Here is a 22,220-nt window from a genome sequence, read left to right on the forward strand (position 1 = left end):
TTCATTGTTTATTCTTTTTTTGTAATCTTATACGATAGAGATGATATATTTTCTTAAAATATAATTTTTACAAATAAATTAATTTTCATGGCAGCGGTTGGATTCGAACCCACGCCCTAAGAAGGACTGGTCCCTAAAACCAGCGCCTTAGACCACTCGGCCACGCTACCTTCGTGCAAGTTGCTTCATTGTTTATTCTTTTTTTAGTTTTTTCTTCTTATAGGATATAAACGATATATGTCCTTAAAATATAATTTTTTATAAACGAAGTAATTTTCATGGCAGCGGTTGGATTCGAACTAACGCCCTAAGAAGGACTGGTGCCTGAAACCAGCGCCTTACACCACTCGGCCACGCTTCCTTCGTGCAAGGTGCTTCATTGTTTATTCTTTTTTTTAATTTTGTCTTCTTATAGGATATAAACGATATATGTCCTTAAAATATAATTTTTTATAAACAAAGTAATTTTCATAGCAGTGGTGGGATTCGAACCCACGCCCTAAGAATGACTGGTGCCTAAAACCAGCGCCCAAGACCATTCGGTCACGCTAAAGCCGTACAAGTTCCTTCATTGTTTATTCTTTTTTTTTTTTTTTGTAATCTTATACGATAGAGATAATATATTTTTTTTAAATATAAGTTTTATAAATAAATTACTTTTCATGTCAACGGTGGGATTCGAACCCACACGATAATAAGGACTGGCGCCTAAACCCAGCGCCTTAGACCACTCGGCCACGCTACCTTCGTGCAAGTTGCTTCATTGTTTATTCTTTTTTTAGTTTTGTCTTCTTATAGGATAGAGAGTATATATTTCCTTAAAATATAATTTTTTATAAACAAAGTAACCTTTATGGCTGCGGTGGGATTCGAACCCACGCCCTAAGAAGGACTGGGGCATAAATCCAGCACCCAAGACCACTCGGCCACGCTATAGCCCTACAAGTTCCTTCATTGTTTATTCTTTTTTTTTGTAATCTTATACGATAGAGATGCCATATTTTCTTAAAATTAAATTTTTATAAATAAATTAATTTTCATGGCAGCGGTGGGATTCGACCCCACGCCCTAAGAATAACTGGTGCCTAAAACCATCGCCTTAGACCACTCGGCCACGCAACCTTCGTGCAAGGTTCTTCATTGTTTATTCTTTTTTTAGTTTTGTCTTCTTATAGGATATAAACGATATATGTCCTTAAAATATAATTTATTATAAATAAAGTAATTTTCATGGCAGCGGTGGGTTTCGAACCCACGCACTAAGAAAGACTGGTGCCTGAAACCAGCGCCTTAGACCACTCGGCCACGCTACTTTCATGCAAGTTGCTTCTTTGTTTATTCTTTTTTTAGTTTTATCTTCTTATAGGATATAAACGATATATGTCCTTAAAATATAATTTATTATAAACAAAGTAAATTTCATGGCAGCGGTGCGATTCGAGCCCACGCCCTAAGAAGGACTGGTGCCTAAAACCAGCGCCTTAGACCACTCGGCAACGCTACCTTCGTGCAAGTTGCTTCATTGTTTATTCTTTTTTTAGTTTTGTCTTCTTATAGGATAGAGAGTATATATTTCCTTAAAATATAATTTTTTATAAACAAAGTTACTTTCATGGCAGCGGTGGCATTCGAACAAACGCCCTAAGAAGGACTTATGCCTGAAACCAGCGCCTTAGACCACGCTAAAGCCGTACAAGTTCCTTCATTGTTTATTCTTTTTTTGTAATCTTATACGATACAGATGATATATTTTCTTAAAATATAATTTTTATAAATAAATTAATTTTCTTGGCAGCGGTGGGATTCGAACCCACACCCTAAGAATAACTGGTGCCTAAAACCAACCCCTAAGACCACTCGGCCACGCTACCTTCGTGCGAGGTGCTTCATTTTTTATTCTTTTTTTAGTTTTGTCTTCTTATAGGATATAAACGATGTATGTCCTTAAAATATAATTTATTATAAACAAAGTAAATTTCATGGCAGCGGTGCGATTCGAGCCCACACCCTAAGAATAACTGGTGCCTAAAACCAACCCCTAAGACCACTCGGCCACGCTACCTTCGTGCGAGGTGCTTCATTTTTTATTCTTTTTTTAGTTTTGTCTTCTTATGGGATATAAACGATATATGTCCTTAAAATATAATTCTTTATAAATAAAGTAATTTTCTTGGCAGCGGTGGGATTCGAACCCACACCCTAAGAATAACTGGTGCCTAAAACCAACCCCTAAGACCACTCGGCCACGCTACCTTCGTGCGAGGTGCTTCATTTTTTATTCTTTTTTTAGTTTTGTCTTCTTATAGGTTATAAACGATGTATGTCCTTAAAATATAATTTTTTATAAATAAAGTAATTTTCAACTCAGCGGTGGGATTCGAACCCACGCCCTAAGAAGAACTGGTGCCTAAAACCAGCGCCTGAGACCACTCGGCCACGCTACCTTCGTGCACGTTGCTTCTTTGTTTATTCTTTTTTTAGTTTTGTCTTCTTATAGGATATAAACGATATATGTCCTTAAAATATAATTTTTTATAAGCAAAGTAATTTTCATGGCAGCGGTGGGATTCGACCCCACGCCCTAAGAAAGACTTATGCCTGAAACCAGCGCCTTAGACCACTCGGTCACGCTAGAGCCGTACAAGTTCCTTCATTGTTTATTCTTCTTTTGTAATCTTATACGATAGAGAGTATATATTTCCTTAAAATATAGTTTTTTATAAACAAAGTAATTTTCATGGCAGAGGTGGGATTCGAACCCAGGCCCTAAGACGGACTGGTGCCTAAAACCAGCGCCTTAGACCTCTCGGCCACGCTACCTTCTTGCGAGGTGCTTCATTGTTTATTCTTTTTTTAGTTTTGTCTTCTTATAGGATATAAACGATATATGTCCTTAAAAAAGAATTTTTTATAAACAAATTAATTTTCATTGCAGCGGTGGGATTCGGACCCACGCCCTATACAGGACTGGTGCCTAAAACCAGCGCCATAGGCCACTCGGCCAAGCTACATTCGTGCAAGTTGCCTCATTGATTATTCTTTTTTTAGTTTTGTCTTCTTATAGGATAGAGAGTATATATTTCCTTAAAATATAATATTTTATAAACAAAGTAACCTTTATGGCAGCGGTGGGATTCGAACCCACGCCCTAAAAAGGACTGGTGCCTAAAACCAGCGCAATAGATCACTCGGCCACGCTAAAGCCGTACAAGTTCCTTCATTGTTTATTCTTTTTTTGTAATCTTATACGATAGAGATGCCATATTTTCTTAAAATAAAATTTTTATAAATAAATTAATTTTCATAGCAGCGGTGGGATTCGAACCCACGCCCTAAGAATAACTGGTGCCTAAAACCATCGCCTTAGACCACTCGGCCACGCTACCTTCGTGCAAGGTTCTTCATTGTTTATTCTTTTTTTAGTTTTGTCTTCTTATAGGATATAAACGATATATGTCCTTAAAATATAATTTTTTATAAATAAAGTAATTTTCATGGCAGCGGTGGGATTCGAACCCACGCACTAAGAAAGACTGGTGCCTAAAACCAGCGCCTTAGACCACTCGGCCACGCTACTTTCATGCAAGTTGCTTCTTTGTTTATTCTTTTTTTAGTTTTATCTTCTTATAGGATATAAACGATATATGTCCTTAAAATATAATTTATTATAAACAAAGTAACTTTCATGGCAGCGGTGCGATTCGAGCCCACGCCCTAAGAAGGACTGGTGCCTAAAACCAGCGCCTTAGACCACTCGGCCACGCTACCTTCGTGCAAGGCGCTTCATTGTTTATTCTTTTTTTAGTTTTGTCTTCTTATGGGATATAAACGATATATGTCCTTAAAATATAATTTTTTATAAATAAAGTAATTTTCTTGGCAGCGGTGGGATTCGAACCCACACCCTAAGAATAACTGGTGCCTAAAACCAACCCCTAAGACCACTCGGCCACGCTACCTTCGTGCGAAGTGCTTCATTTTTTATTCTTTTTTTAGTTTTGTCTTCTTATAGGATATAAACGATGTATGTCCTTAAAATATAATTATTTATAAATAAAGTAAATTTCATCTCAGCGGTGGGATTCGAACCCACGCCCTAAGAAAGACTTATGCCTGAAACCAGCGCTTTAGACCACTCGGTCACGCTAAAGCCGTACAAGTTCCTTCATTGTTTATTCTTCTTTTGTAATCTTATACGATAGAGATGACATATTTTCTTAAAATATAATTTTTATAAATAAATTAATTTTCATGGCGGTGGTGGGATTCGAACCCACGCCCTAAGAAAAACTGGTGCCTAAAACCAGCGCCTTAGACCACTCGGCCACGCTACCTTCGTGCACGGTGCTTCATTGTTTATTCTTTTTTTAGTTTTGTCTTCTTATAGGATAGAGAGTACATATTTCCTTAAAATATAATTTTTTATAAACAAAGTAATTTTCATGACAGCGGCGGGATTCGAACCCACGCCCTAATAAGGACTGGGGCCTAAAACCAGCGCCTTAGACCACTCGGCCACGCTACCTTTGTGCAAGTTGCTTCATTGTTTATTCTTTTTATAGTTTTGTCTTCTTATAGGATATAAACGATATATGTCCTTAAAATATAATTTTTTATCAATAAAGTAATTTTCTTGGCAGCAGTGGGATTCGAACCCACGCCCTAAGAAGAACTGGTGCCTATAACCAGCGCCTTAGACCACTATGCCACGCTATCTTCGTACGAGGTGCTTCATTTTTTATTCTTTTTTTAGTTTTTTCTTCTTATAGGATATAAACGATATGTCTTAAAATATAATTTTTTATAAATAAAGTAATTTTCATCTCAGCGGTGGGATTCGAACCCACGCCCTAAGAAGGACTGGTGCCTAAAACCAGCGCCTTAGACCACTCGGCCACGCTACCTTCGTGCAAGGTGCTTCATTTTTTATTCTTTTTTTAGTTTTCTCTTCTTATAGGATATAAACGATATATGTCCTTATAATATAATTTTTTATAAACAAAGTAATTTTCATGGCAGTGGTTGGATCCGAACCCACGCACTAAGAAGGACTGGTCCCTAAAACCAGCGCCTTAGACCACTCGGCCTCGCTACCTTCGTACGAGGTGCTTCATTTTTTATTCTTTTTTTAGTTTTGTCTTCTTATAGGATATAAACGATATGTCTTAAAATATAATTTTATATAAATAAAGTAATTTTCATCTCAGCGGTGGGATTCGATCCCACGCCCTAAGAAGGACTGGTGCCTAAAACCAGCGCCTTAGACCACTCGGCCACGCTAAAGCCGTACAAGTTCCTTCATTGTTTATTCTTTTTTTTGTAATCTTATACGATAGAGATGATATATTTTCTTAAAATATAATTTTTACAAATAAATTAATTTTCATGGCAGCGGTTGGATTCGAACCCACGCCCTAAGAAGGACTGGTCCCTAAAACCAGCGCCTTAGACCACTCGGCCACGCTACCTTCGTGCAAGTTGCTTCATTGTTTATTCTTTTTTTAGTTTTGTCTTCTAATAGGATAGAGAGTATATATTTCCTTAAAATATAATTTTTTATAAACAAAGTAATTTTCATGGCAGCGGTGGCATTCGAACCCACGCCCTAAGAAGGACTTATGCCTGAAAACAGCGCCTAAGACCACTCGGCCACGCTAAAGCCGTACAAGTTCCTTCATTGTTTATTCTTTTTTTGTAATCTTATACGATAGAGATGATATATTTTCTTAAAATATAATTTTTACAAATAAATTAATTTTCATGGCAGCGGTTGGATTCGAACCCACGCCCTAAGAAGGACTGGTCCCTAAAACCAGCGCCTTAGACCACTCGGCCACGCTACCTTCGTGCAAGTTGCTTCATTGTTTATTCTTTTTTTAGTTTTTTCTTCTTATAGGATATAAACGATATATGTCCTTAAAATATAATTTTTTATAAACGAAGTAATTTTCATGGCAGCGGTTGGATTCGAACTAACGCCCTAAGAAGGACTGGTGCCTGAAACCAGCGCCTTACACCACTCGGCCACGCTTCCTTCGTGCAAGGTGCTTCATTGTTTATTCTTTTTTTTAATTTTGTCTTCTTATAGGATATAAACGATATATGTCCTTAAAATATAATTTTTTATAAACAAAGTAATTTTCATAGCAGTGGTGGGATTCGAACCCACGCCCTAAGAATGACTGGTGCCTAAAACCAGCGCCCAAGACCATTCGGCCACGCTAAAGCCGTACAAGTTCCTTCATTGTTTATTCTTTTTTTTTTTGTAATCTTATACGATAGAGATAATATATTTTTTTTAAATATAAGTTTTATAAATAAATTAATTTTCATGGCAGCGGTGGGTTTCGAACCCATGCCCTAATAAGGACTGGCGCCTAAATCCAGCGCCTTAGACCACTCGGCCACGCTACCTTCGTGCAAGTTGCTTCATTGTTTATTCTTTTTTTAGTTTTTTCTTCTTATAGGATATAAACGATATATGTCCTTAAAATATAATTTTTTATAAACGAAGTAATTTTCATGGCAGCTGTTGGATTCGAACCCACGCCCTAAGAAGGACTAGTGGCTAAATCCAGCGTCTTAGACCACTCGGCCACACTACCTTCGTGCAAGGTGCTTCATTGTTTATTCTTTTTTTAGTTTTGTCTTCTTATAGGATAGAGAGTATATATTTCCTTAAAATATAATTTTTTATAAACAAAGTAACTTTCATGGCAGCGGTGGCATTCGAACAAACGCCCTAAGAAGGACTTATGCCTGAAACCAGCGCCTTAGACCACGCTAAAGCCGTACAAGTTCCTTCATTGTTTATTCTTTTTTTGTAATCTTATACGATACAGATGATATATTTTCTTAAAATATAATTTTTATAAATAAATTAATTTTCTTGGCAGCGGTGGGATTCGAACCCACACCCTAAGAATAACTGGTGCCTAAAACCAACCCATAAGACCACTCGGCCACGCTACCTTCGTGCGAGGTGCTTCATTTTTTATTCTTTTTTTAGTTTTTTCTTCTTATAGGATATAAACGATGTATGTCCTTAAAATATAATTTTTTATAAATAAAGTAATTTTCATCTCAGCGGTGGGAATCGAACCCACGCCCTAAGAAGGACTGGTGCCTAAAACCAGCGCCTTAGACCACTCGGCCACGCTACCTTCGTGCAAGTTGCTTCATTGTTTATTCTTTTTTTAGTTTTGTCTTCTTATAGGATAGAGAGTATATATTTCCTTAAAATATAATTTTTTATAAACAAAGTAACTTTCATGGCAGCGGTGGCATTCGAACAAACGCCCCAAGAAGGACTTAGGGCTGAAACCAGCGCCTTAGACCACGCTAAAGCCGTACAAGTTCCTTCATTGTTTATTCTTTTTTTGTAATCTTATACGATACAGATGATATATTTTCTTAAAATATAATTTTTATAAATAAATTAATTTTCATGGCAGCGGTGGGATTCGAACCCACGGCCTAAGAAGGACTGGTGCCTAAAACCAGCGCCTTAGACCACTCGGCCACGCTACCTTCGTGCAAGGTGCTTCATTGTTTATTCTTTTTTTAGTTTTGTCTTCTTATGGGATATAAACGATATATGTCCTTAAAATATAATTTTTTATAAATAAAGTAATTTTCTTGGCAGCGGTGGGATTCGAACCCACACCCTAAGAATAACTGGTGCCTAAAACCAGCGCCATAGGCCACTCGGCCAAGCTACATTCGTGCAAGTTGCTTCATTGATTATTCTTTTTTTAGTTTTGTCTTCTTATAGGATACGGAGTATATATTTCCATAAAATATAATTTTTTATAAACAAAGTAATTTTCATGGCAGCGGTGGGATTCGAATCCACGCCCAAAGAAGGACTGGTGCCTAAAACCAGCGCATTAGAGCACTCGGCCACGCTACCTTCGGGCAAGTTGCTTCATTGTTTATTCTTTTTTTTTATTTTTGTCTTCTTATAGGATACAGATTATATATGTCCTCAAAATATAATTTTTTATAAACAAAGTAATTTTCATGGCAGCGGTGGGATTCGAACCCACGCCCTCAGAAGGACTTATGCCTGAAACCAGCGCCTTAGACCACTCGGCCACGCTAAATCCGTACAATTTACTTCATTGTTTATTCTTTTTTTTTTTGTAATCTTATACGGTAGAGATGATATATTTTCTTAAAATATAAGTTTTATAAATAAATTAGTTTTCATGGCAACGGTGGGATTCGAACCCACACGATAATAAGGACTGGCGCCTAAACCCAGCGCCTTAGACCACTCGGCCACGCTACCTTCGTGCAAGTTGCTTCATTGTTTATTCTTTTTTTAGTTTTGTCTTCTTATAGGATAGAGAGTATATATTTCCTTAAAATATAATATTTTATAAACAAAGTAACCTTTATGGCAGCGGTGGGATTCGAACCCACGCCCTAAAAAGGACTGGTGGCTAAAACCAGCGCAATAGGCCACTCGGCCAAGCTACATTCGTGCAAGTTGCCTCATTGATTATTCTTTTTTTAGTTTTGTCTTCTTATAGGATACGGAGTATATATTTCCATAAAATATAATTTTTTATAAACAAAGTAATTTTCATGGCAACGGTGGGATTCGAACCCACACGATAATAAGGACTGGCGCCTAAACCCAGCGCCTTAGACCTCTCGGCCACGCTACCTTCTTGCGAGGTGCTTCATTGTTTATTCTTTTTTTAGTTTTGTCTTCTTATAGGATATAAACGATATATGTCCTTAAAAAAGAATTTTTTATAAACAAATTAATTTTCATAGCAGTGGTGGGATTCGAACCCACGCCCTAAGAATGACTGGTGCCTAAAACCAGCGCCCAAGACCATTCGGCCACGCTAAAGCCGTACAAGTTCCTTCATTGTTTATTCTTTTTTTTTTTGTAATCTTATACGATAGAGATAATATATTTTTTTTAAATATAAGTTTTATAAATAAATTAATTTTCATGGCAGCGGTGGGTTTCGAACCCATGCCCTAATAAGGACTGGCGCCTAAATCCAGCGCCTTAGACCACTCGGCCACGCTACCTTCGTGCAAGTTGCTTCATTGTTTATTCTTTTTTTAGTTTTTTCTTCTTATAGGATATAAACGATATATGTCCTTAAAATATAATTTTTTATAAACGAAGTAATTTTCATGGCAGCTGTTGGATTCGAACCCACGCCCTAAGAAGGACTAGTGGCTAAATCCAGCGTCTTAGACCACTCGGCCACACTACCTTCGTGCAAGGTGCTTCATTGTTTATTCTTTTTTTAGTTTTGTCTTCTTATAGGATAGAGAGTATATATTTCCTTAAAATATAATTTTTTATAAACAAAGTAACTTTCATGGCAGCGGTGGCATTCGAACAAACGCCCTAAGAAGGACTTATGCCTGAAACCAGCGCCTTAGACCACGCTAAAGCCGTACAAGTTCCTTCATTGTTTATTCTTTTTTTGTAATCTTATACGATACAGATGATATATTTTCTTAAAATATAATTTTTATAAATAAATTAATTTTCTTGGCAGCGGTGGGATTCGAACCCACACCCTAAGAATAACTGGTGCCTAAAACCAACCCATAAGACCACTCGGCCACGCTACCTTCGTGCGAGGTGCTTCATTTTTTATTCTTTTTTTAGTTTTTTCTTCTTATAGGATATAAACGATATATGTCCTTAAAATATAATTTTTTATAAATAAAGTAATTTTCATCTCAGCGGTGGGAATCGAACCCACGCCCTAAGAAGGACTGGTGCCTAAAACCAGCGCCTTAGACCACTCGGCCACGCTACCTTCGTGCAAGTTGCTTCATTGTTTATTCTTTTTTTAGTTTTGTCTTCTTATAGGATAGAGAGTATATATTTCCTTAAAATATAATTTTTTATAAACAAAGTAACTTTCATGGCAGCGGTGGCATTCGAACAAACGCCCCAAGAAGGACTTAGGGCTGAAACCAGCGCCTTAGACCACGCTAAAGCCGTACAAGTTCCTTCATTGTTTATTCTTTTTTTGTAATCTTATACGATACAGATGATATATTTTCTTAAAATATAATTTTTATAAATAAATTAATTTTCATGGCAGCGGTGGGATTCGAACCCACGGCCTAAGAAGGACTGGTGCCTAAAACCAGCGCCTTAGACCACTCGGCCACGCTACCTTCGTGCAAGGTGCTTCATTGTTTATTCTTTTTTTAGTTTTGTCTTCTTATGGGATATAAACGATATATGTCCTTAAAATATAATTTTTTATAAATAAAGTAATTTTCTTGGCAGCGGTGGGATTCGAACCCACACCCTAAGAATAACTGGTGCCTAAAACCAGCGCCATAGGCCACTCGGCCAAGCTACATTCGTGCAAGTTGCTTCATTGATTATTCTTTTTTTAGTTTTGTCTTCTTATAGGATACGGAGTATATATTTCCATAAAATATAATTTTTTATAAACAAAGTAATTTTCATGGCAGCGGTGGGATTCGAATCCACGCCCAAAGAAGGACTGGTGCCTAAAACCAGCGCATTAGAGCACTCGGCCACGCTACCTTCGGGCAAGTTGCTTCATTGTTTATTCTTTTTTTTATTTTTGTCTTCTTATAGGATACAGATTATATATGTCCTCAAAATATAATTTTTTATAAACAAAGTAATTTTCATGGCAGCGGTGGGATTCGAACCCACGCCCTCAGAAGGACTTATGCCTGAAACCAGCGCCTTAGACCACTCGGCCACGCTAAATCCGTACAATTTACTTCATTGTTTATTCTTTTTTTTTTTGTAATCTTATACGGTAGAGATGATATATTTTCTTAAAATATAAGTTTTATAAATAAATTAGTTTTCATGGCAACGGTGGGATTCGAACCCACACGATAATAAGGACTGGCGCCTAAACCCAGCGCCTTAGACCTCTCGGCCACGCTACCTTCTTGCGAGGTGCTTCATTGTTTATTCTTTTTTTAGTTTTGTCTTCTTATAGGATATAAACGATATATGTCCTTAAAAAAGAATTTTTTATAAACAAATTAATTTTCATTGCAGCGGTGGGATTCGGACCCACGCCCTATACAGGACTGGTGCCTAAAACCAGCGCCATAGGCCACTCGGCCAAACTACATTCGTGCAAGTTGCCTCATTGATTATTCTTTTTTTAGTTTTGTCTTCTTATAGGATACGGAGTATATATTTCCATAAAATATAATTTTTTATAAACAAAGTAATTTTCATGGCAGCGGTGGGATTCGAATCCACGCCCAAAGAAGGACTGGTGCCTAAAACCAGCGCATTAGAGCACTCGGCCACGCTACCTTCGGGCAAGTTGCTTCATTGTTTATTCTTTTTTTTATTTTTGTCTTCTTATAGGATACAGATTATATATGTCCTCAAAATATAATTTTTTATAAACAAAGTAATTTTCATGGCAGCGGTGGGATTTGAACCCACGCCCTCAGAAGGACTTATGCCTGAAACCAGCGCCTTAGACCACTCGGCCACGCTAAAGCCGTACAATTTCCTTCATTGTTTATTCTTTTTTTTTTTTTTTGTAATCTTATACGGTAGAGATGATATATTTTCTTAAAATATAAGTTTTATAAATAAATTAGTTTTCATGGCAACGGTGGGATTCGAACCCACACGATAATAAGGACTGGCGCCTAAACCCATCGCCTTAGACCACTCGGCCACGCTACCTTCGTGCAAGTTGCTTCATTGTTTATTCTTTTTTTAGTTTTGTCTTCTTATAGGATAGAGAGTATATATTTCCTTAAAATATAATATTTTATAAACAAAGTAACCTTTATGGCAGCGGTGGGATTCGAACCCACGCCCTAAAAAGGACTGGTGCCTAAAACCAGCGCAATAGATCACTCGGCCACGCTAAAGCCGTACAAGTTCCTTCATTGTTTATTCTTTTTTTGTAATCTTATACGATAGAGATGCCATATTTTCTTAAAATAAAATTTTTATAAATAAATTAATTTTCATAGCAGCGGTGGGATTCGAACCCACGCCCTAAGAATAACTGGTGCCTAAAACCATCGCCTTAGACCACTCGGCCACGCTACCTTCGTGCAAGGTTCTTCATTGTTTATTCTTTTTTTAGTTTTGTCTTCTTATAGGATATAAACGATATATGTCCTTAAAATATAATTTTTTATAAATAAAGTAATTTTCATGGCAGCGGTGGGATTCGAACCCACGCACTAAGAAAGACTGATGCCTAAAACCAGCGCCTTAGACCACTCGGCCACGCTACTTTCATGCAAGTTGCTTCTTTGTTTATTCTTTTTTTAGTTTTATCTTCTTATAGGATATAAACGATATATGTCCTTAAAATATAATTTATTATAAACAAAGTAACTTTCATGGCAGCGGTGCGATTCGAGCCCACGCCCTAAGAAGGACTGGTGCCTAAAACCAGCGCCTTAGACCACTCGGCCACGCTACCTTCGTGCAAGGCGCTTCATTGTTTATTCTTTTTTTAGTTTTGTCTTCTTATGGGATATAAACGATATATGTCCTTAAAATATAATTTTTTATAAATAAAGTAATTTTCTTGGCAGCGGTGGGATTCGAACCCACACCCTAAGAATAACTGGTGCCTAAAACCAACCCCTAAGACCACTCGGCCACGCTACCTTCGTGCGAGGTGCTTCATTTTTTATTCTTTTTTTAGTTTTGTCTTCTTATAGGATATAAACGATGTATGTCCTTAAAATATAATTATTTATAAATAAAGTAAATTTCATCTCAGCGGTGGGATTCGAACCCACGCCCTAAGAAAGACTTATGCCTGAAACCAGCGCTTTAGACCACTCGGTCACGCTAAAGCCGTACAAGTTCCTTCATTGTTTATTCTTCTTTTGTAATCTTATACGATAGAGATGACATATTTTCTTAAAATATAATTTTTATAAATAAATTAATTTTCATGGCGGTGGTGGGATTCGAACCCACGCCCTAAGAAAAACTGGTGCCTAAAACCAGCGCCTTAGACCACTCGGCCACGCTACCTTCGTGCACGGTGCTTCATTGTTTATTCTTTTTTTAGTTTTGTCTTCTTATAGGATAGAGAGTACATATTTCCTTAAAATATAATTTTTTATAAACAAAGTAATTTTCATGACAGCGGCGGGATTCGAACCCACGCCCTAATAAGGACTGGGGCCTAAAACCAGCGCCTTAGACCACTCGGCCACGCTACCTTTGTGCAAGTTGCTTCATTGTTTATTCTTTTTATAGTTTTGTCTTCTTATAGGATATAAACGATATATGTCCTTAAAATATAATTTTTTATAAATAAAGTAATTTTCTTGGCAGCGGTGGGATTCGAACCCACACCCTAAGAATAACTGGTGCCTAAAACCAACCCCTAAGACCACTCGGCCACGCTACCTTCGTGCGAGGTGCTTCATTTTTTATTCTTTTTTTAGTTTTGTCTTCTTATAGGATATAAACGATGTATGTCCTTAAAATATAATTATTTATAAATAAAGTAAATTTCATCTCAGCGGTGGGATTCGAACCCACGCCCTAAGAAAGACTTATGCCTGAAACCAGCGCTTTAGACCACTCGGTCACGCTAAAGCCGTACAAGTTCCTTCATTGTTTATTCTTCTTTTGTAATCTTATACGATAGAGATGACATATTTTCTTAAAATATAATTTTTATAAATAAATTAATTTTCATGGCGGTGGTGGGATTCGAACCCACGCCCTAAGAAAAACTGGTGCCTAAAACCAGCGCCTTAGACCACTCGGCCACGCTACCTTCGTGCACGGTGCTTCATTGTTTATTCTTTTTTTAGTTTTGTCTTCTTATAGGATAGAGAGTACATATTTCCTTAAAATATAATTTTTTATAAACAAAGTAATTTTCATGACAGCGGCGGGATTCGAACCCACGCCCTAATAAGGACTGGGGCCTAAAACCAGCGCCTTAGACCACTCGGCCACGCTACCTTTGTGCAAGTTGCTTCATTGTTTATTCTTTTTATAGTTTTGTCTTCTTATAGGATATAAACGATATATGTCCTTAAAATATAATTTTTTATCAATAAAGTAATTTTCTTGGCAGCAGTGGGATTCGAACCCACGCCCTAAGAAGAACTGGTGCCTATAACCAGCGCCTTAGACCACTCTGCCACGCTATCTTCGTACGAGGTGCTTCATTTTTTATTCTTTTTTTAGTTTTTTCTTCTTATAGGATATAAACGATATGTCTTAAAATATAATTTTTTATAAATAAAGTAATTTTCATCTCAGCGGTGGGATTCGAACCCACGCCCTAAGAAGGACTGGTGCCTAAAACCAGCGCCTTAGACCACTCGGCCACGCTACCTTCGTGCAAGGTGCTTCATTTTTTATTCTTTTTTTAGTTTTCTCTTCTTATAGGATATAAACGATATATGTCCTTATAATATAATTTTTTATAAACAAAGTAATTTTCATGGCAGTGGTTGGATCCGAACCCACGCACTAAGAAGGACTGGTCCCTAAAACCAGCGCCTTAGACCACTCGGCCTCGCTACCTTCGTACGAGGTGCTTCATTTTTTATTCTTTTTTTAGTTTTGTCTTCTTATAGGATATAAACGATATGTCTTAAAATATAATTTTATATAAATAAAGTAATTTTCATCTCAGCGGTGGGATTCGATCCCACGCCCTAAGAAGGACTGGTGCCTAAAACCAGCGCCTTAGACCACTCGGCCACGCTAAAGCCGTACAAGCTCCTTCATTGTTTATTCTTTTTTTGTAATCTTATACGATAGAGATGATATATTTTCTTAAAATATAATTTTTACAAATAAATTAATTTTCATGGCAGCGGTTGGATTCGAACCCACGCCCTAAGAAGGACTGGTCCCTAAAACCAGCGCCTTAGACCACTCGGCCACGCTACCTTCGTGCAAGTTGCTTCATTGTTTATTCTTTTTTTAGTTTTGTCTTCTAATAGGATAGAGAGTATATATTTCCTTAAAATATAATTTTTTATAAACAAAGTAATTTTCATGGCAGCGGTGGCATTCGAACCCACGCCCTAAGAAGGACTTATGCCTGAAAACAGCGCCTTAGACCACTCGGCCACGCTAAAGCCGTACAAGTTCCTTCATTGTTTATTCTTTTTTTGTAATCTTATACGATAGAGATGATATATTTTCTTAAAATATAATTTTTACAAATAAATTAATTTTCATGGCAGCGGTTGGATTCGAACCCACGCCCTAAGAAGGACTGGTCCCTAAAACCAGCGCCTTAGACCACTCGGCCACGCTACCTTCGTGCAAGTTGCTTCATTGTTTATTCTTTTTTTAGTTTTTTCTTCTTATAGGATATAAACGATATATGTCCTTAAAATATAATTTTTTATAAACGAAGTAATTTTCATGGCAGCGGTTGGATTCGAACTAACGCCCTAAGAAGGACTGGTGCCTGAAACCACCGCCTTACACCACTCGGCCACGCTTCCTTCGTGCAAGGTGCTTCATTGTTTATTCTTTTTTTAATTTTGTCTTCTTATAGGATATAAACGATATATGTCCTTAAAATATAATTTTTTATAAACAAAGTAATTTTCATAGCAGTGGTGGGATTCGAACCCACGCCCTAAGAATGACTGGTGCCTAAAACCAGCGCCCAAGACCATTCGGCCACGCTAAAGCCGTACTAGTTCCTTCATTGTTTATTCTTTTTTTTTTTTGTAATCTTATACGATAGAGATAATATATTTTTTTTTAAATATAAGTTTTATAAATAAATTAATTTTCATGGCAGCGGTGGGTTTCGAACCCATGCCCTAATAAGGACTGGCGCCTAAATCCAGCGCCTTAGACCACTCGGCCACGCTACCTTCGTGCAAGTTGCTTCATTGTTTATTCTTTTTTTAGTTTTTTCTTCTTATAGGATATAAACGATATATGTCCTTAAAATATAATTTTTTATAAACGAAGTAATTTTCATGGCAGCTGTTGGATTCGAACCCACGCCCTAAGAAGGACTAGTGACTAAATTCAGCGTCTTAGACCACTCGGCCACACTACCTTCGTGCAAGGTGCTTCATTGTTTATTCTTTTTTTAGTTTTGTCTTCTTATAGGATAGAGAGTATATATTTCCTTAAAATATAATTTTTTATAAACAAAGTAACTTTCATGGCAGCGGTGGCATTCGAACAAACGCCCTAAGAAGGACTTATGCCTGAAACCAGCGCCTTAGACCACGCTAAAGCCGTACAAGTTCCTTCATTGTTTATTCTTTTTTTGTAATCTTATACGATACAGATGATATATTTTCTTAAAATATAATTTTTATAAATAAATTAATTTTCTTGGCAGCGGTGGGATTCGAACCCACACCCTAAGAATAACTGGTGCCTAAAACCAACCCCTAAGACCACTCGGCCACGCTACCTTCGTGCGAGGTGCTTCATTTTTTATTCTTTTTTTAGTTTTTTCTTCTTATAGGATATAAACGATGTATGTCCTTAAAATATAATTTTTTATAAATAAAGTAATTTTCATCTCAGCGGTGGGATTCGAACCCACGCCCTAAGAAGGACTGGTGCCTAAAACCAGCGCCTTAGACCACTCGGCCACGCTACCTTCGTGCAAGTTGCTTCATTGTTTATTCTTTTTTTTAGTTTTGTCTTCTTATAGGATAGAGAGTATATATTTCCTTAAAATATAATTTTTTATAAACAAAGTAACTTTCATGGCAGCGGTGGCATTCGAACAAACGCCCCAAGAAGGACTTAGGGCTGAAACCAGCGCCTTAGACCACGCTAAAGCCGTACAAGTTCCTTCATTGTTTATTCTTTTTTTGTAATCTTATACGATACAGATGATATATTTTCTTAAAATATAATTTTTATAAATAAATTAATTTTCATGGCAGCGGTGGGATTCGAACCCACGGCCTAAGAACGACTGGTGCCTAAAACCAGCGCCTTAGACCACTCGGCCACGCTACCTTCGTGCAAGGTGCTTCATTGTTTATTCTTTTTTTAGTTTTGTCTTCTTATGGGATATAAACGATATATGTCCTTAAAATATAATTTTTTATAAATAAAGTAATTTTCTTGGCAGCGGTGGGATTCGAACCCACACCCTAAGAATAACTGGTGCCTAAAACCAGCGCCATAGGCCACTCGGCCAAGCTACATTCGTGCAAGTTGCTTCATTGATTATTCTTTTTTTAGTTTTGTCTTCTTATAGGATACGGAGTATATATTTCCATAAAATATAATTTTTTATAAACAAAGTAATTTTCATGGCAGCGGTGGGATTCGAATCCACGTCCAAAGAAGGACTGGTGCCTAAAACCAGCGCATTAGAGCACTCGGCCACGCTACCTTCGGGCAAGTTGCTTCATTGTTTATTCTTTTTTTTATTTTTGTCTTCTTATAGGATACAGATTATATATGTCCTCAAAATATAATTTTTTATAAACAAAGTAATTTTCATGGCAGCGGTGGGATTCGAACCCACGCCCTCAGAAGGACTTATGCCTGAAACCAGCGCCTTAGACCACTCGGCCACGCTAAATCCGTACAATTTACTTCATTGTTTATTCTTTTTTTTTTTTGTAATCTTATACGGTAGAGATGATATATTTTCTTAAAATATAAGTTTTATAAATAAATTAGTTTTCATGGCAACGGTGGGATTCGAACCCACACGATAATAAGGACTGGCGCCTAAACCCAGCGCCTTAGACCACTCGGCCACGCTACCTTCGTGCAAGTTGCTTCATTGTTTATTCTTTTTTTAGTTTTGTCTTCTTATAGGATAGAGAGTATATATTTCCTTAAAATATAATATTTTATAAACAAAGTAACCTTTATGGCAGCGGTGGGATTCGAACCCACGCCCTAAAAAGGACTGGTGGCTAAAACCAGCGCAATAGATCACTCGGCCACGCTAAAGCCGTACAAGTTCCTTCATTGTTTATTCTTTTTTTGTAATCTTATACGATAGAGATGCCATATTTTCTTAAAATAAAATTTTTATAAATAAATTAATTTTCATGACAGCGGTGGGATTCGAACCCACGCCCTAAGAATAACTGGTGCCTAAAACCATCGCCTTAGACCACTCGGCCACGCTACCTTCGTGCAAGGTTCTTCATTGTTTATTCTTTTTTTAGTTTTGTCTTCTTATAGGATATAAACGATATATGTCCTTAAAATATAATTTTTTATAAATAAAGTAATTTTCATAGCAGCGGTGGGATTCGAACCCACGCACTAAGAAAGACTGGTGCCTAAAACCAGCGCCTTAGACCACTCGGCCACGCTACTTTCATGCAAGTTGCTTCTTTGTTTATTCTTTTTTTAGTTTTATTTTCTTATAGGATATAAACGATATATGTCCTTAAAATATAATTTATTATAAACAAAGTAACTTTCATGGCAGCGGTGGGATTCGAATCCACGCCCTAAGAAGGACTGGTGCCTAAAACCAGCGCCTTAGACCACTCGGCCACGCTACCTTCGTGCAAGTTGCTTCATTGTTTATTCTTTTTTTAGTTTTGTCTTCTTATAGGATAGAGAGTATATATTTCCTTAAAATATAATTTTTTATAAACAAAGTAACTTTCATGGCAGCGGTGGCATTCGAACAAACGTCCTAAGAAGGACTTATGCCTGAAACCAGCGCCTTAGACCACGCTAAAGCCGTACAAGTTCCTTCATTGTTTATTCTTTTTTTGTAATCTTATACGATACAGATGATATATTTTCTTAAAATATAATTTTTATAAATAAATTAATTTTCTTGGCAGCGGTGGGATTCGAACCCACACCCTAAGAATAACTGGTGCCTAAAACCAACCCCTAAGACCACTCGGCCACGCTACCTTCGTGAGAGGTGCTTCATTTTTTATTCTTTTTTTAGTTTTTTCTTCTTATAGGATATAAACGATGTATGTCCTTAAAATATAATTTTTTATAAATAAAGTAATTTTCATCTCAGCGGTGGGATTCGAACCCACGCCCTAAGAAGGACTGGTGCCTAAAACCAGCGCCTTAGACCACTCGGCCACGCTACCTTCGTGCAAGTTGCTTCATTGTTTATTCTTTTTTTTAGTTTTGTCTTCTTATAGGATAGAGAGTATATATTTCCTTAAAATATAATTTTTTATAAACAAAGTAACTTTCATGGCAGCGGTGGCATTCGAACAAACGCCCCAAGAAGGACTTAGGCCTGAAACCAGCGCCTTAGACCACGCTAAAGCCGTACAAGTTCCTTCATTGTTTATTCTTTTTTTGTAATCTTATACGATACAGATGATATATTTTCTTAAAATATAATTTTTATAAATAAATTAATTTTCATGGCAGCGGTGGGATTCGAACCCACGGCCTAAGAAGGACTGGTGCCTAAAACCAGCGCCTTAGACCACTCGGCCACGCTACCTTCGTGCAAGGTGCTTCATTGTTTATTCTTTTTTTAGTTTTGTCTTCTTATGGGATATAAACGATATATGTCCTTAAAATATAATTTTTTATAAATAAAGTAATTTTCATCTCAGCGGTGGGATTCGAACCCACGCCCTAAGAAGGACTGGTGCCTAAAACCAGCGCCTTAGACCACTCGGCCACGCTACCTTCGTGCAAGTTGCTTCATTGTTTATTCTTTTTTTAGTTTTGTCTTCTTATAGGATAGAGAGTATATATTTCCTTAAAATATAATTTTTTATAAACAAAGTAACTTTCATGGCAGCGGTGGCATTCGAACAAACGCCCCAAGAAGGACTTAGGCCTGAAACCAGCGCCTTAGACCTCGCTAAAGCCGTACAAGTTCCTTCATTGTTTATTCTTTTTTTGTAATCTTATACGATACAGATGATATATTTTCTTAAAATATAATTTTTATAAATAAATTAATTTTCATGGCAGCGGTGGGATTCGAACCCACGGCCTAAGAAGGACTGGTGCCTAAAACCAGCGCCTTAGACCACTCGGCCACGCTACCTTCGTGCAAGGTGCTTCATTGTTTATTCTTTTTTTAGTTTTGTCTTCTTATGGGATATAAACGATATATGTCCTTAAAATATAATTTTTTATAAATAAAGTAATTTTCTTGGCAGCGGTGGGATTCGAACCCACACCCTAAGAATAACTGGTGCCTAAAACCAACCCCTAAGACCACTCGGCCACGCTACCTTCGTGCGAGGTGCTTCATTTTTTATTCTTTTTTTAGTTTTGTCTTCTTATAGGATATAAACGATGTATGTCCTTAAAATATAATTATTTATAAATAAAGTAAATTTCATCTCAGCGGTGGGATTCGAACCCACGCCCTAAGAAAGACTTATGCCTGAAACCAGCGCTTTAGACCACTCGGTCACGCTAAAGCCGTACAAGTTCCTTCATTGTTTATTCTTCTTTTGTAATCTTATACGATAGAGAGTATATATTTCCTTAAAATATAGTTTTTTTATAAACAAAGTAATTTTCATGGCAGAGGTGGGATTCGAACCCAGGCCCTAAGGCGGACTGGTGCCTAAAACCAGCGCCTTAGACCACTCGGCCACGCTACCTTCTTGCGAGGTGCTTCATTGTTTATTCTTTTTTTAGTTTTGTCTTCTTATAGGATATAAACGATATAGGTCCTTAAAAAAGAATTTTTTATAAACAAAGTAATTTTCATTGCAGCGGTGGGATTCGGACCCACGCCCTATACAGGACTGGTGCCTAAATCCAACGCCTTAGGCCACTCGGCCAAGCTACATTCGTGCAAGTTGCTTCATTGATTATTCTTTTTTTAGTTTTGTCTTCTTATAGGATACAGAGTATATATTTCCTTAAAATATAATTTTTTATAAACAAAGTAATTTTCATGGCAGCGGTGGGATTCGAATCCACGCCCTAAGAAGGACTGGTGCCTAAAACCAGCGCATTAGAGCACTCGGCCACGCTACCTTCGGGCAAGTTGCTTCATTGTTTATTCTTTTTTTTATTTTTGTCTTCTTATAGGATACAGATTATATATGTCCTCAAAATATAATTTTTTATAAACAAAGTAATTTTCATGGCAGCGGTGGGATTCGAACCCATGCCCTCAGAAGGACTTATGCCTGAAACCAGCGCCTTAGACCACTCGGCCACGCTAAAGCCGTACAATTTCCTTCATTGTTTATTCTTTTTTTTTTTGTAATCTTATACGATAGAGATGATATATTTTCTTAAAATATAAGTTTTATAAATAAATTACTTTTCATGGCAACGGTGGGATTCGAACGCACACGATAATAAGGACTGGCGCCTAAACCCAGCGCCTTAGACCACTCGGCCACGCTACCTTCGTGCAAGTTGCTTCATTGTTTATTCTTTTTTTAGTTTTGTCTTCTTATAGGATAGAGAGTATATATTTCCTTAAAATATAATTTTTTATAAACAAAGTAACCTTTATGGCTGCGGTGGGATTCGAACCCACGGCCTAAGAAGGACTGGGGCATAAAACCAGCACCCAAGACCACTCGGCCACGCTATAGCCCTACAAGTTCCTTCATTGTTTATTCTTTTTTTTGTAATCTTATACGATAGAGATGACATATTTTCTTAAAATATAATTTTTATAAATAAATTAATTTTCATGGCGGTGGTGGGATTCGAACCCACGCCCTAAGAAAAACTGGTGCCTAAAACCAGCGCCTTAGACCACTCGGCCACGCTACCTTCGTGCACGGTGCTTCATTGTTTATTCTTTTTTTAGTTTTGTCTTCTTATAGGATAGAGAGTACATATTTCCTTAAAATATAATTTTTTATAAACAAAGTAATTTTCATGACAGCGGCGGGATTCGAACCCACGCCCTAATAAGGACTGGGGCCTAAAACCAGCGCCTTAGACCACTCGGCCACGCTACCTTTGTGCAAGTTGCTTCATTTTTTATTCTTTTTTTAGTTTTTTCTTCTTATAGGATATAAGCGATATGTCTTAAAATATAATTTTTTATAAATAAAGTAATTTTCATCTCAGCGGTGGGATTCGAACCCACGCCCTAAGAAGGACTGGTGCCTAAAACCAGCGCCTTAGACCACTCGGCCACGCTACCTTCGTGCAAGGTGCTTCATTTTTTATTCTTTTTTTAGTTTTCTCTTCTTATAGGATATAAACGATATATGTCCTTATAATATAATTTTTTATAAACAAAGTAATTTTCATGGCAGTGGTTGGATCCGAACCCACGCACTAAGAAGGACTGGTCCCT

General features: G+C 37.2%; 23 non-coding genes across 23 annotated transcripts; all 23 read right to left on the bottom strand.

Moving 5' to 3' along the window:
• Nucleotides 1-279: 279 nt before the first annotated feature.
• Nucleotides 280-361, bottom strand: Trnal-cag (transfer RNA leucine (anticodon CAG)). Its single transcript has one exon. It is a non-coding gene; the product is annotated as a tRNA-Leu (tRNA).
• An 870-nt stretch (nt 362-1,231) lies between these two features.
• On the bottom strand, nt 1,232-1,313 carry Trnal-cag (transfer RNA leucine (anticodon CAG)). The gene has a single exon. It is a non-coding gene; the product is annotated as a tRNA-Leu (tRNA).
• A 1,991-nt stretch (nt 1,314-3,304) lies between these two features.
• Trnal-uag (transfer RNA leucine (anticodon UAG)) lies at nt 3,305-3,386 on the bottom strand. Its single transcript has one exon. It is a non-coding gene; the product is annotated as a tRNA-Leu (tRNA).
• A 109-nt stretch (nt 3,387-3,495) lies between these two features.
• On the bottom strand, nt 3,496-3,577 carry Trnal-uag (transfer RNA leucine (anticodon UAG)). Its single transcript has one exon. It is a non-coding gene; the product is annotated as a tRNA-Leu (tRNA).
• A 675-nt stretch (nt 3,578-4,252) lies between these two features.
• Nucleotides 4,253-4,334, bottom strand: Trnal-uag (transfer RNA leucine (anticodon UAG)). The gene has a single exon. It is a non-coding gene; the product is annotated as a tRNA-Leu (tRNA).
• Nucleotides 4,335-4,443: 109 nt separating this feature from the next.
• Nucleotides 4,444-4,525, bottom strand: Trnal-uag (transfer RNA leucine (anticodon UAG)). The gene has a single exon. It is a non-coding gene; the product is annotated as a tRNA-Leu (tRNA).
• A 1,427-nt stretch (nt 4,526-5,952) lies between these two features.
• On the bottom strand, nt 5,953-6,034 carry Trnal-cag (transfer RNA leucine (anticodon CAG)). Its single transcript has one exon. It is a non-coding gene; the product is annotated as a tRNA-Leu (tRNA).
• A 1,414-nt stretch (nt 6,035-7,448) lies between these two features.
• On the bottom strand, nt 7,449-7,530 carry Trnal-uag (transfer RNA leucine (anticodon UAG)). Its single transcript has one exon. It is a non-coding gene; the product is annotated as a tRNA-Leu (tRNA).
• Nucleotides 7,531-10,088: 2,558 nt separating this feature from the next.
• On the bottom strand, nt 10,089-10,170 carry Trnal-uag (transfer RNA leucine (anticodon UAG)). Its single transcript has one exon. It is a non-coding gene; the product is annotated as a tRNA-Leu (tRNA).
• Nucleotides 10,171-11,424: 1,254 nt separating this feature from the next.
• On the bottom strand, nt 11,425-11,509 carry Trnal-cag (transfer RNA leucine (anticodon CAG)). Its single transcript has one exon. It is a non-coding gene; the product is annotated as a tRNA-Leu (tRNA).
• A 482-nt stretch (nt 11,510-11,991) lies between these two features.
• On the bottom strand, nt 11,992-12,073 carry Trnal-uag (transfer RNA leucine (anticodon UAG)). The gene has a single exon. It is a non-coding gene; the product is annotated as a tRNA-Leu (tRNA).
• An 866-nt stretch (nt 12,074-12,939) lies between these two features.
• Trnal-uag (transfer RNA leucine (anticodon UAG)) lies at nt 12,940-13,021 on the bottom strand. The gene has a single exon. It is a non-coding gene; the product is annotated as a tRNA-Leu (tRNA).
• A 109-nt stretch (nt 13,022-13,130) lies between these two features.
• Nucleotides 13,131-13,212, bottom strand: Trnal-uag (transfer RNA leucine (anticodon UAG)). The gene has a single exon. It is a non-coding gene; the product is annotated as a tRNA-Leu (tRNA).
• Nucleotides 13,213-13,696: 484 nt separating this feature from the next.
• On the bottom strand, nt 13,697-13,778 carry Trnal-uag (transfer RNA leucine (anticodon UAG)). Its single transcript has one exon. It is a non-coding gene; the product is annotated as a tRNA-Leu (tRNA).
• A 109-nt stretch (nt 13,779-13,887) lies between these two features.
• Nucleotides 13,888-13,969, bottom strand: Trnal-uag (transfer RNA leucine (anticodon UAG)). The gene has a single exon. It is a non-coding gene; the product is annotated as a tRNA-Leu (tRNA).
• A 2,924-nt stretch (nt 13,970-16,893) lies between these two features.
• Trnal-uag (transfer RNA leucine (anticodon UAG)) lies at nt 16,894-16,975 on the bottom strand. The gene has a single exon. It is a non-coding gene; the product is annotated as a tRNA-Leu (tRNA).
• A 1,056-nt stretch (nt 16,976-18,031) lies between these two features.
• Trnal-uag (transfer RNA leucine (anticodon UAG)) lies at nt 18,032-18,113 on the bottom strand. Its single transcript has one exon. It is a non-coding gene; the product is annotated as a tRNA-Leu (tRNA).
• Nucleotides 18,114-18,222: 109 nt separating this feature from the next.
• Nucleotides 18,223-18,304, bottom strand: Trnal-uag (transfer RNA leucine (anticodon UAG)). The gene has a single exon. It is a non-coding gene; the product is annotated as a tRNA-Leu (tRNA).
• A 109-nt stretch (nt 18,305-18,413) lies between these two features.
• On the bottom strand, nt 18,414-18,495 carry Trnal-uag (transfer RNA leucine (anticodon UAG)). The gene has a single exon. It is a non-coding gene; the product is annotated as a tRNA-Leu (tRNA).
• An 844-nt stretch (nt 18,496-19,339) lies between these two features.
• Trnal-uag (transfer RNA leucine (anticodon UAG)) lies at nt 19,340-19,421 on the bottom strand. Its single transcript has one exon. It is a non-coding gene; the product is annotated as a tRNA-Leu (tRNA).
• Nucleotides 19,422-19,897: 476 nt separating this feature from the next.
• On the bottom strand, nt 19,898-19,979 carry Trnal-uag (transfer RNA leucine (anticodon UAG)). Its single transcript has one exon. It is a non-coding gene; the product is annotated as a tRNA-Leu (tRNA).
• A 1,624-nt stretch (nt 19,980-21,603) lies between these two features.
• Trnal-uag (transfer RNA leucine (anticodon UAG)) lies at nt 21,604-21,685 on the bottom strand. Its single transcript has one exon. It is a non-coding gene; the product is annotated as a tRNA-Leu (tRNA).
• Nucleotides 21,686-21,794: 109 nt separating this feature from the next.
• On the bottom strand, nt 21,795-21,876 carry Trnal-uag (transfer RNA leucine (anticodon UAG)). Its single transcript has one exon. It is a non-coding gene; the product is annotated as a tRNA-Leu (tRNA).
• Nucleotides 21,877-22,220: the final 344 nt, after the last annotated feature.

The sequence above is a fragment of the Argiope bruennichi genome, chromosome 1, assembly GCF_947563725.1.
Source record: "Argiope bruennichi chromosome 1, qqArgBrue1.1, whole genome shotgun sequence".
Taxonomy (NCBI): Eukaryota; Metazoa; Arthropoda; class Arachnida; order Araneae; family Araneidae; genus Argiope; species Argiope bruennichi.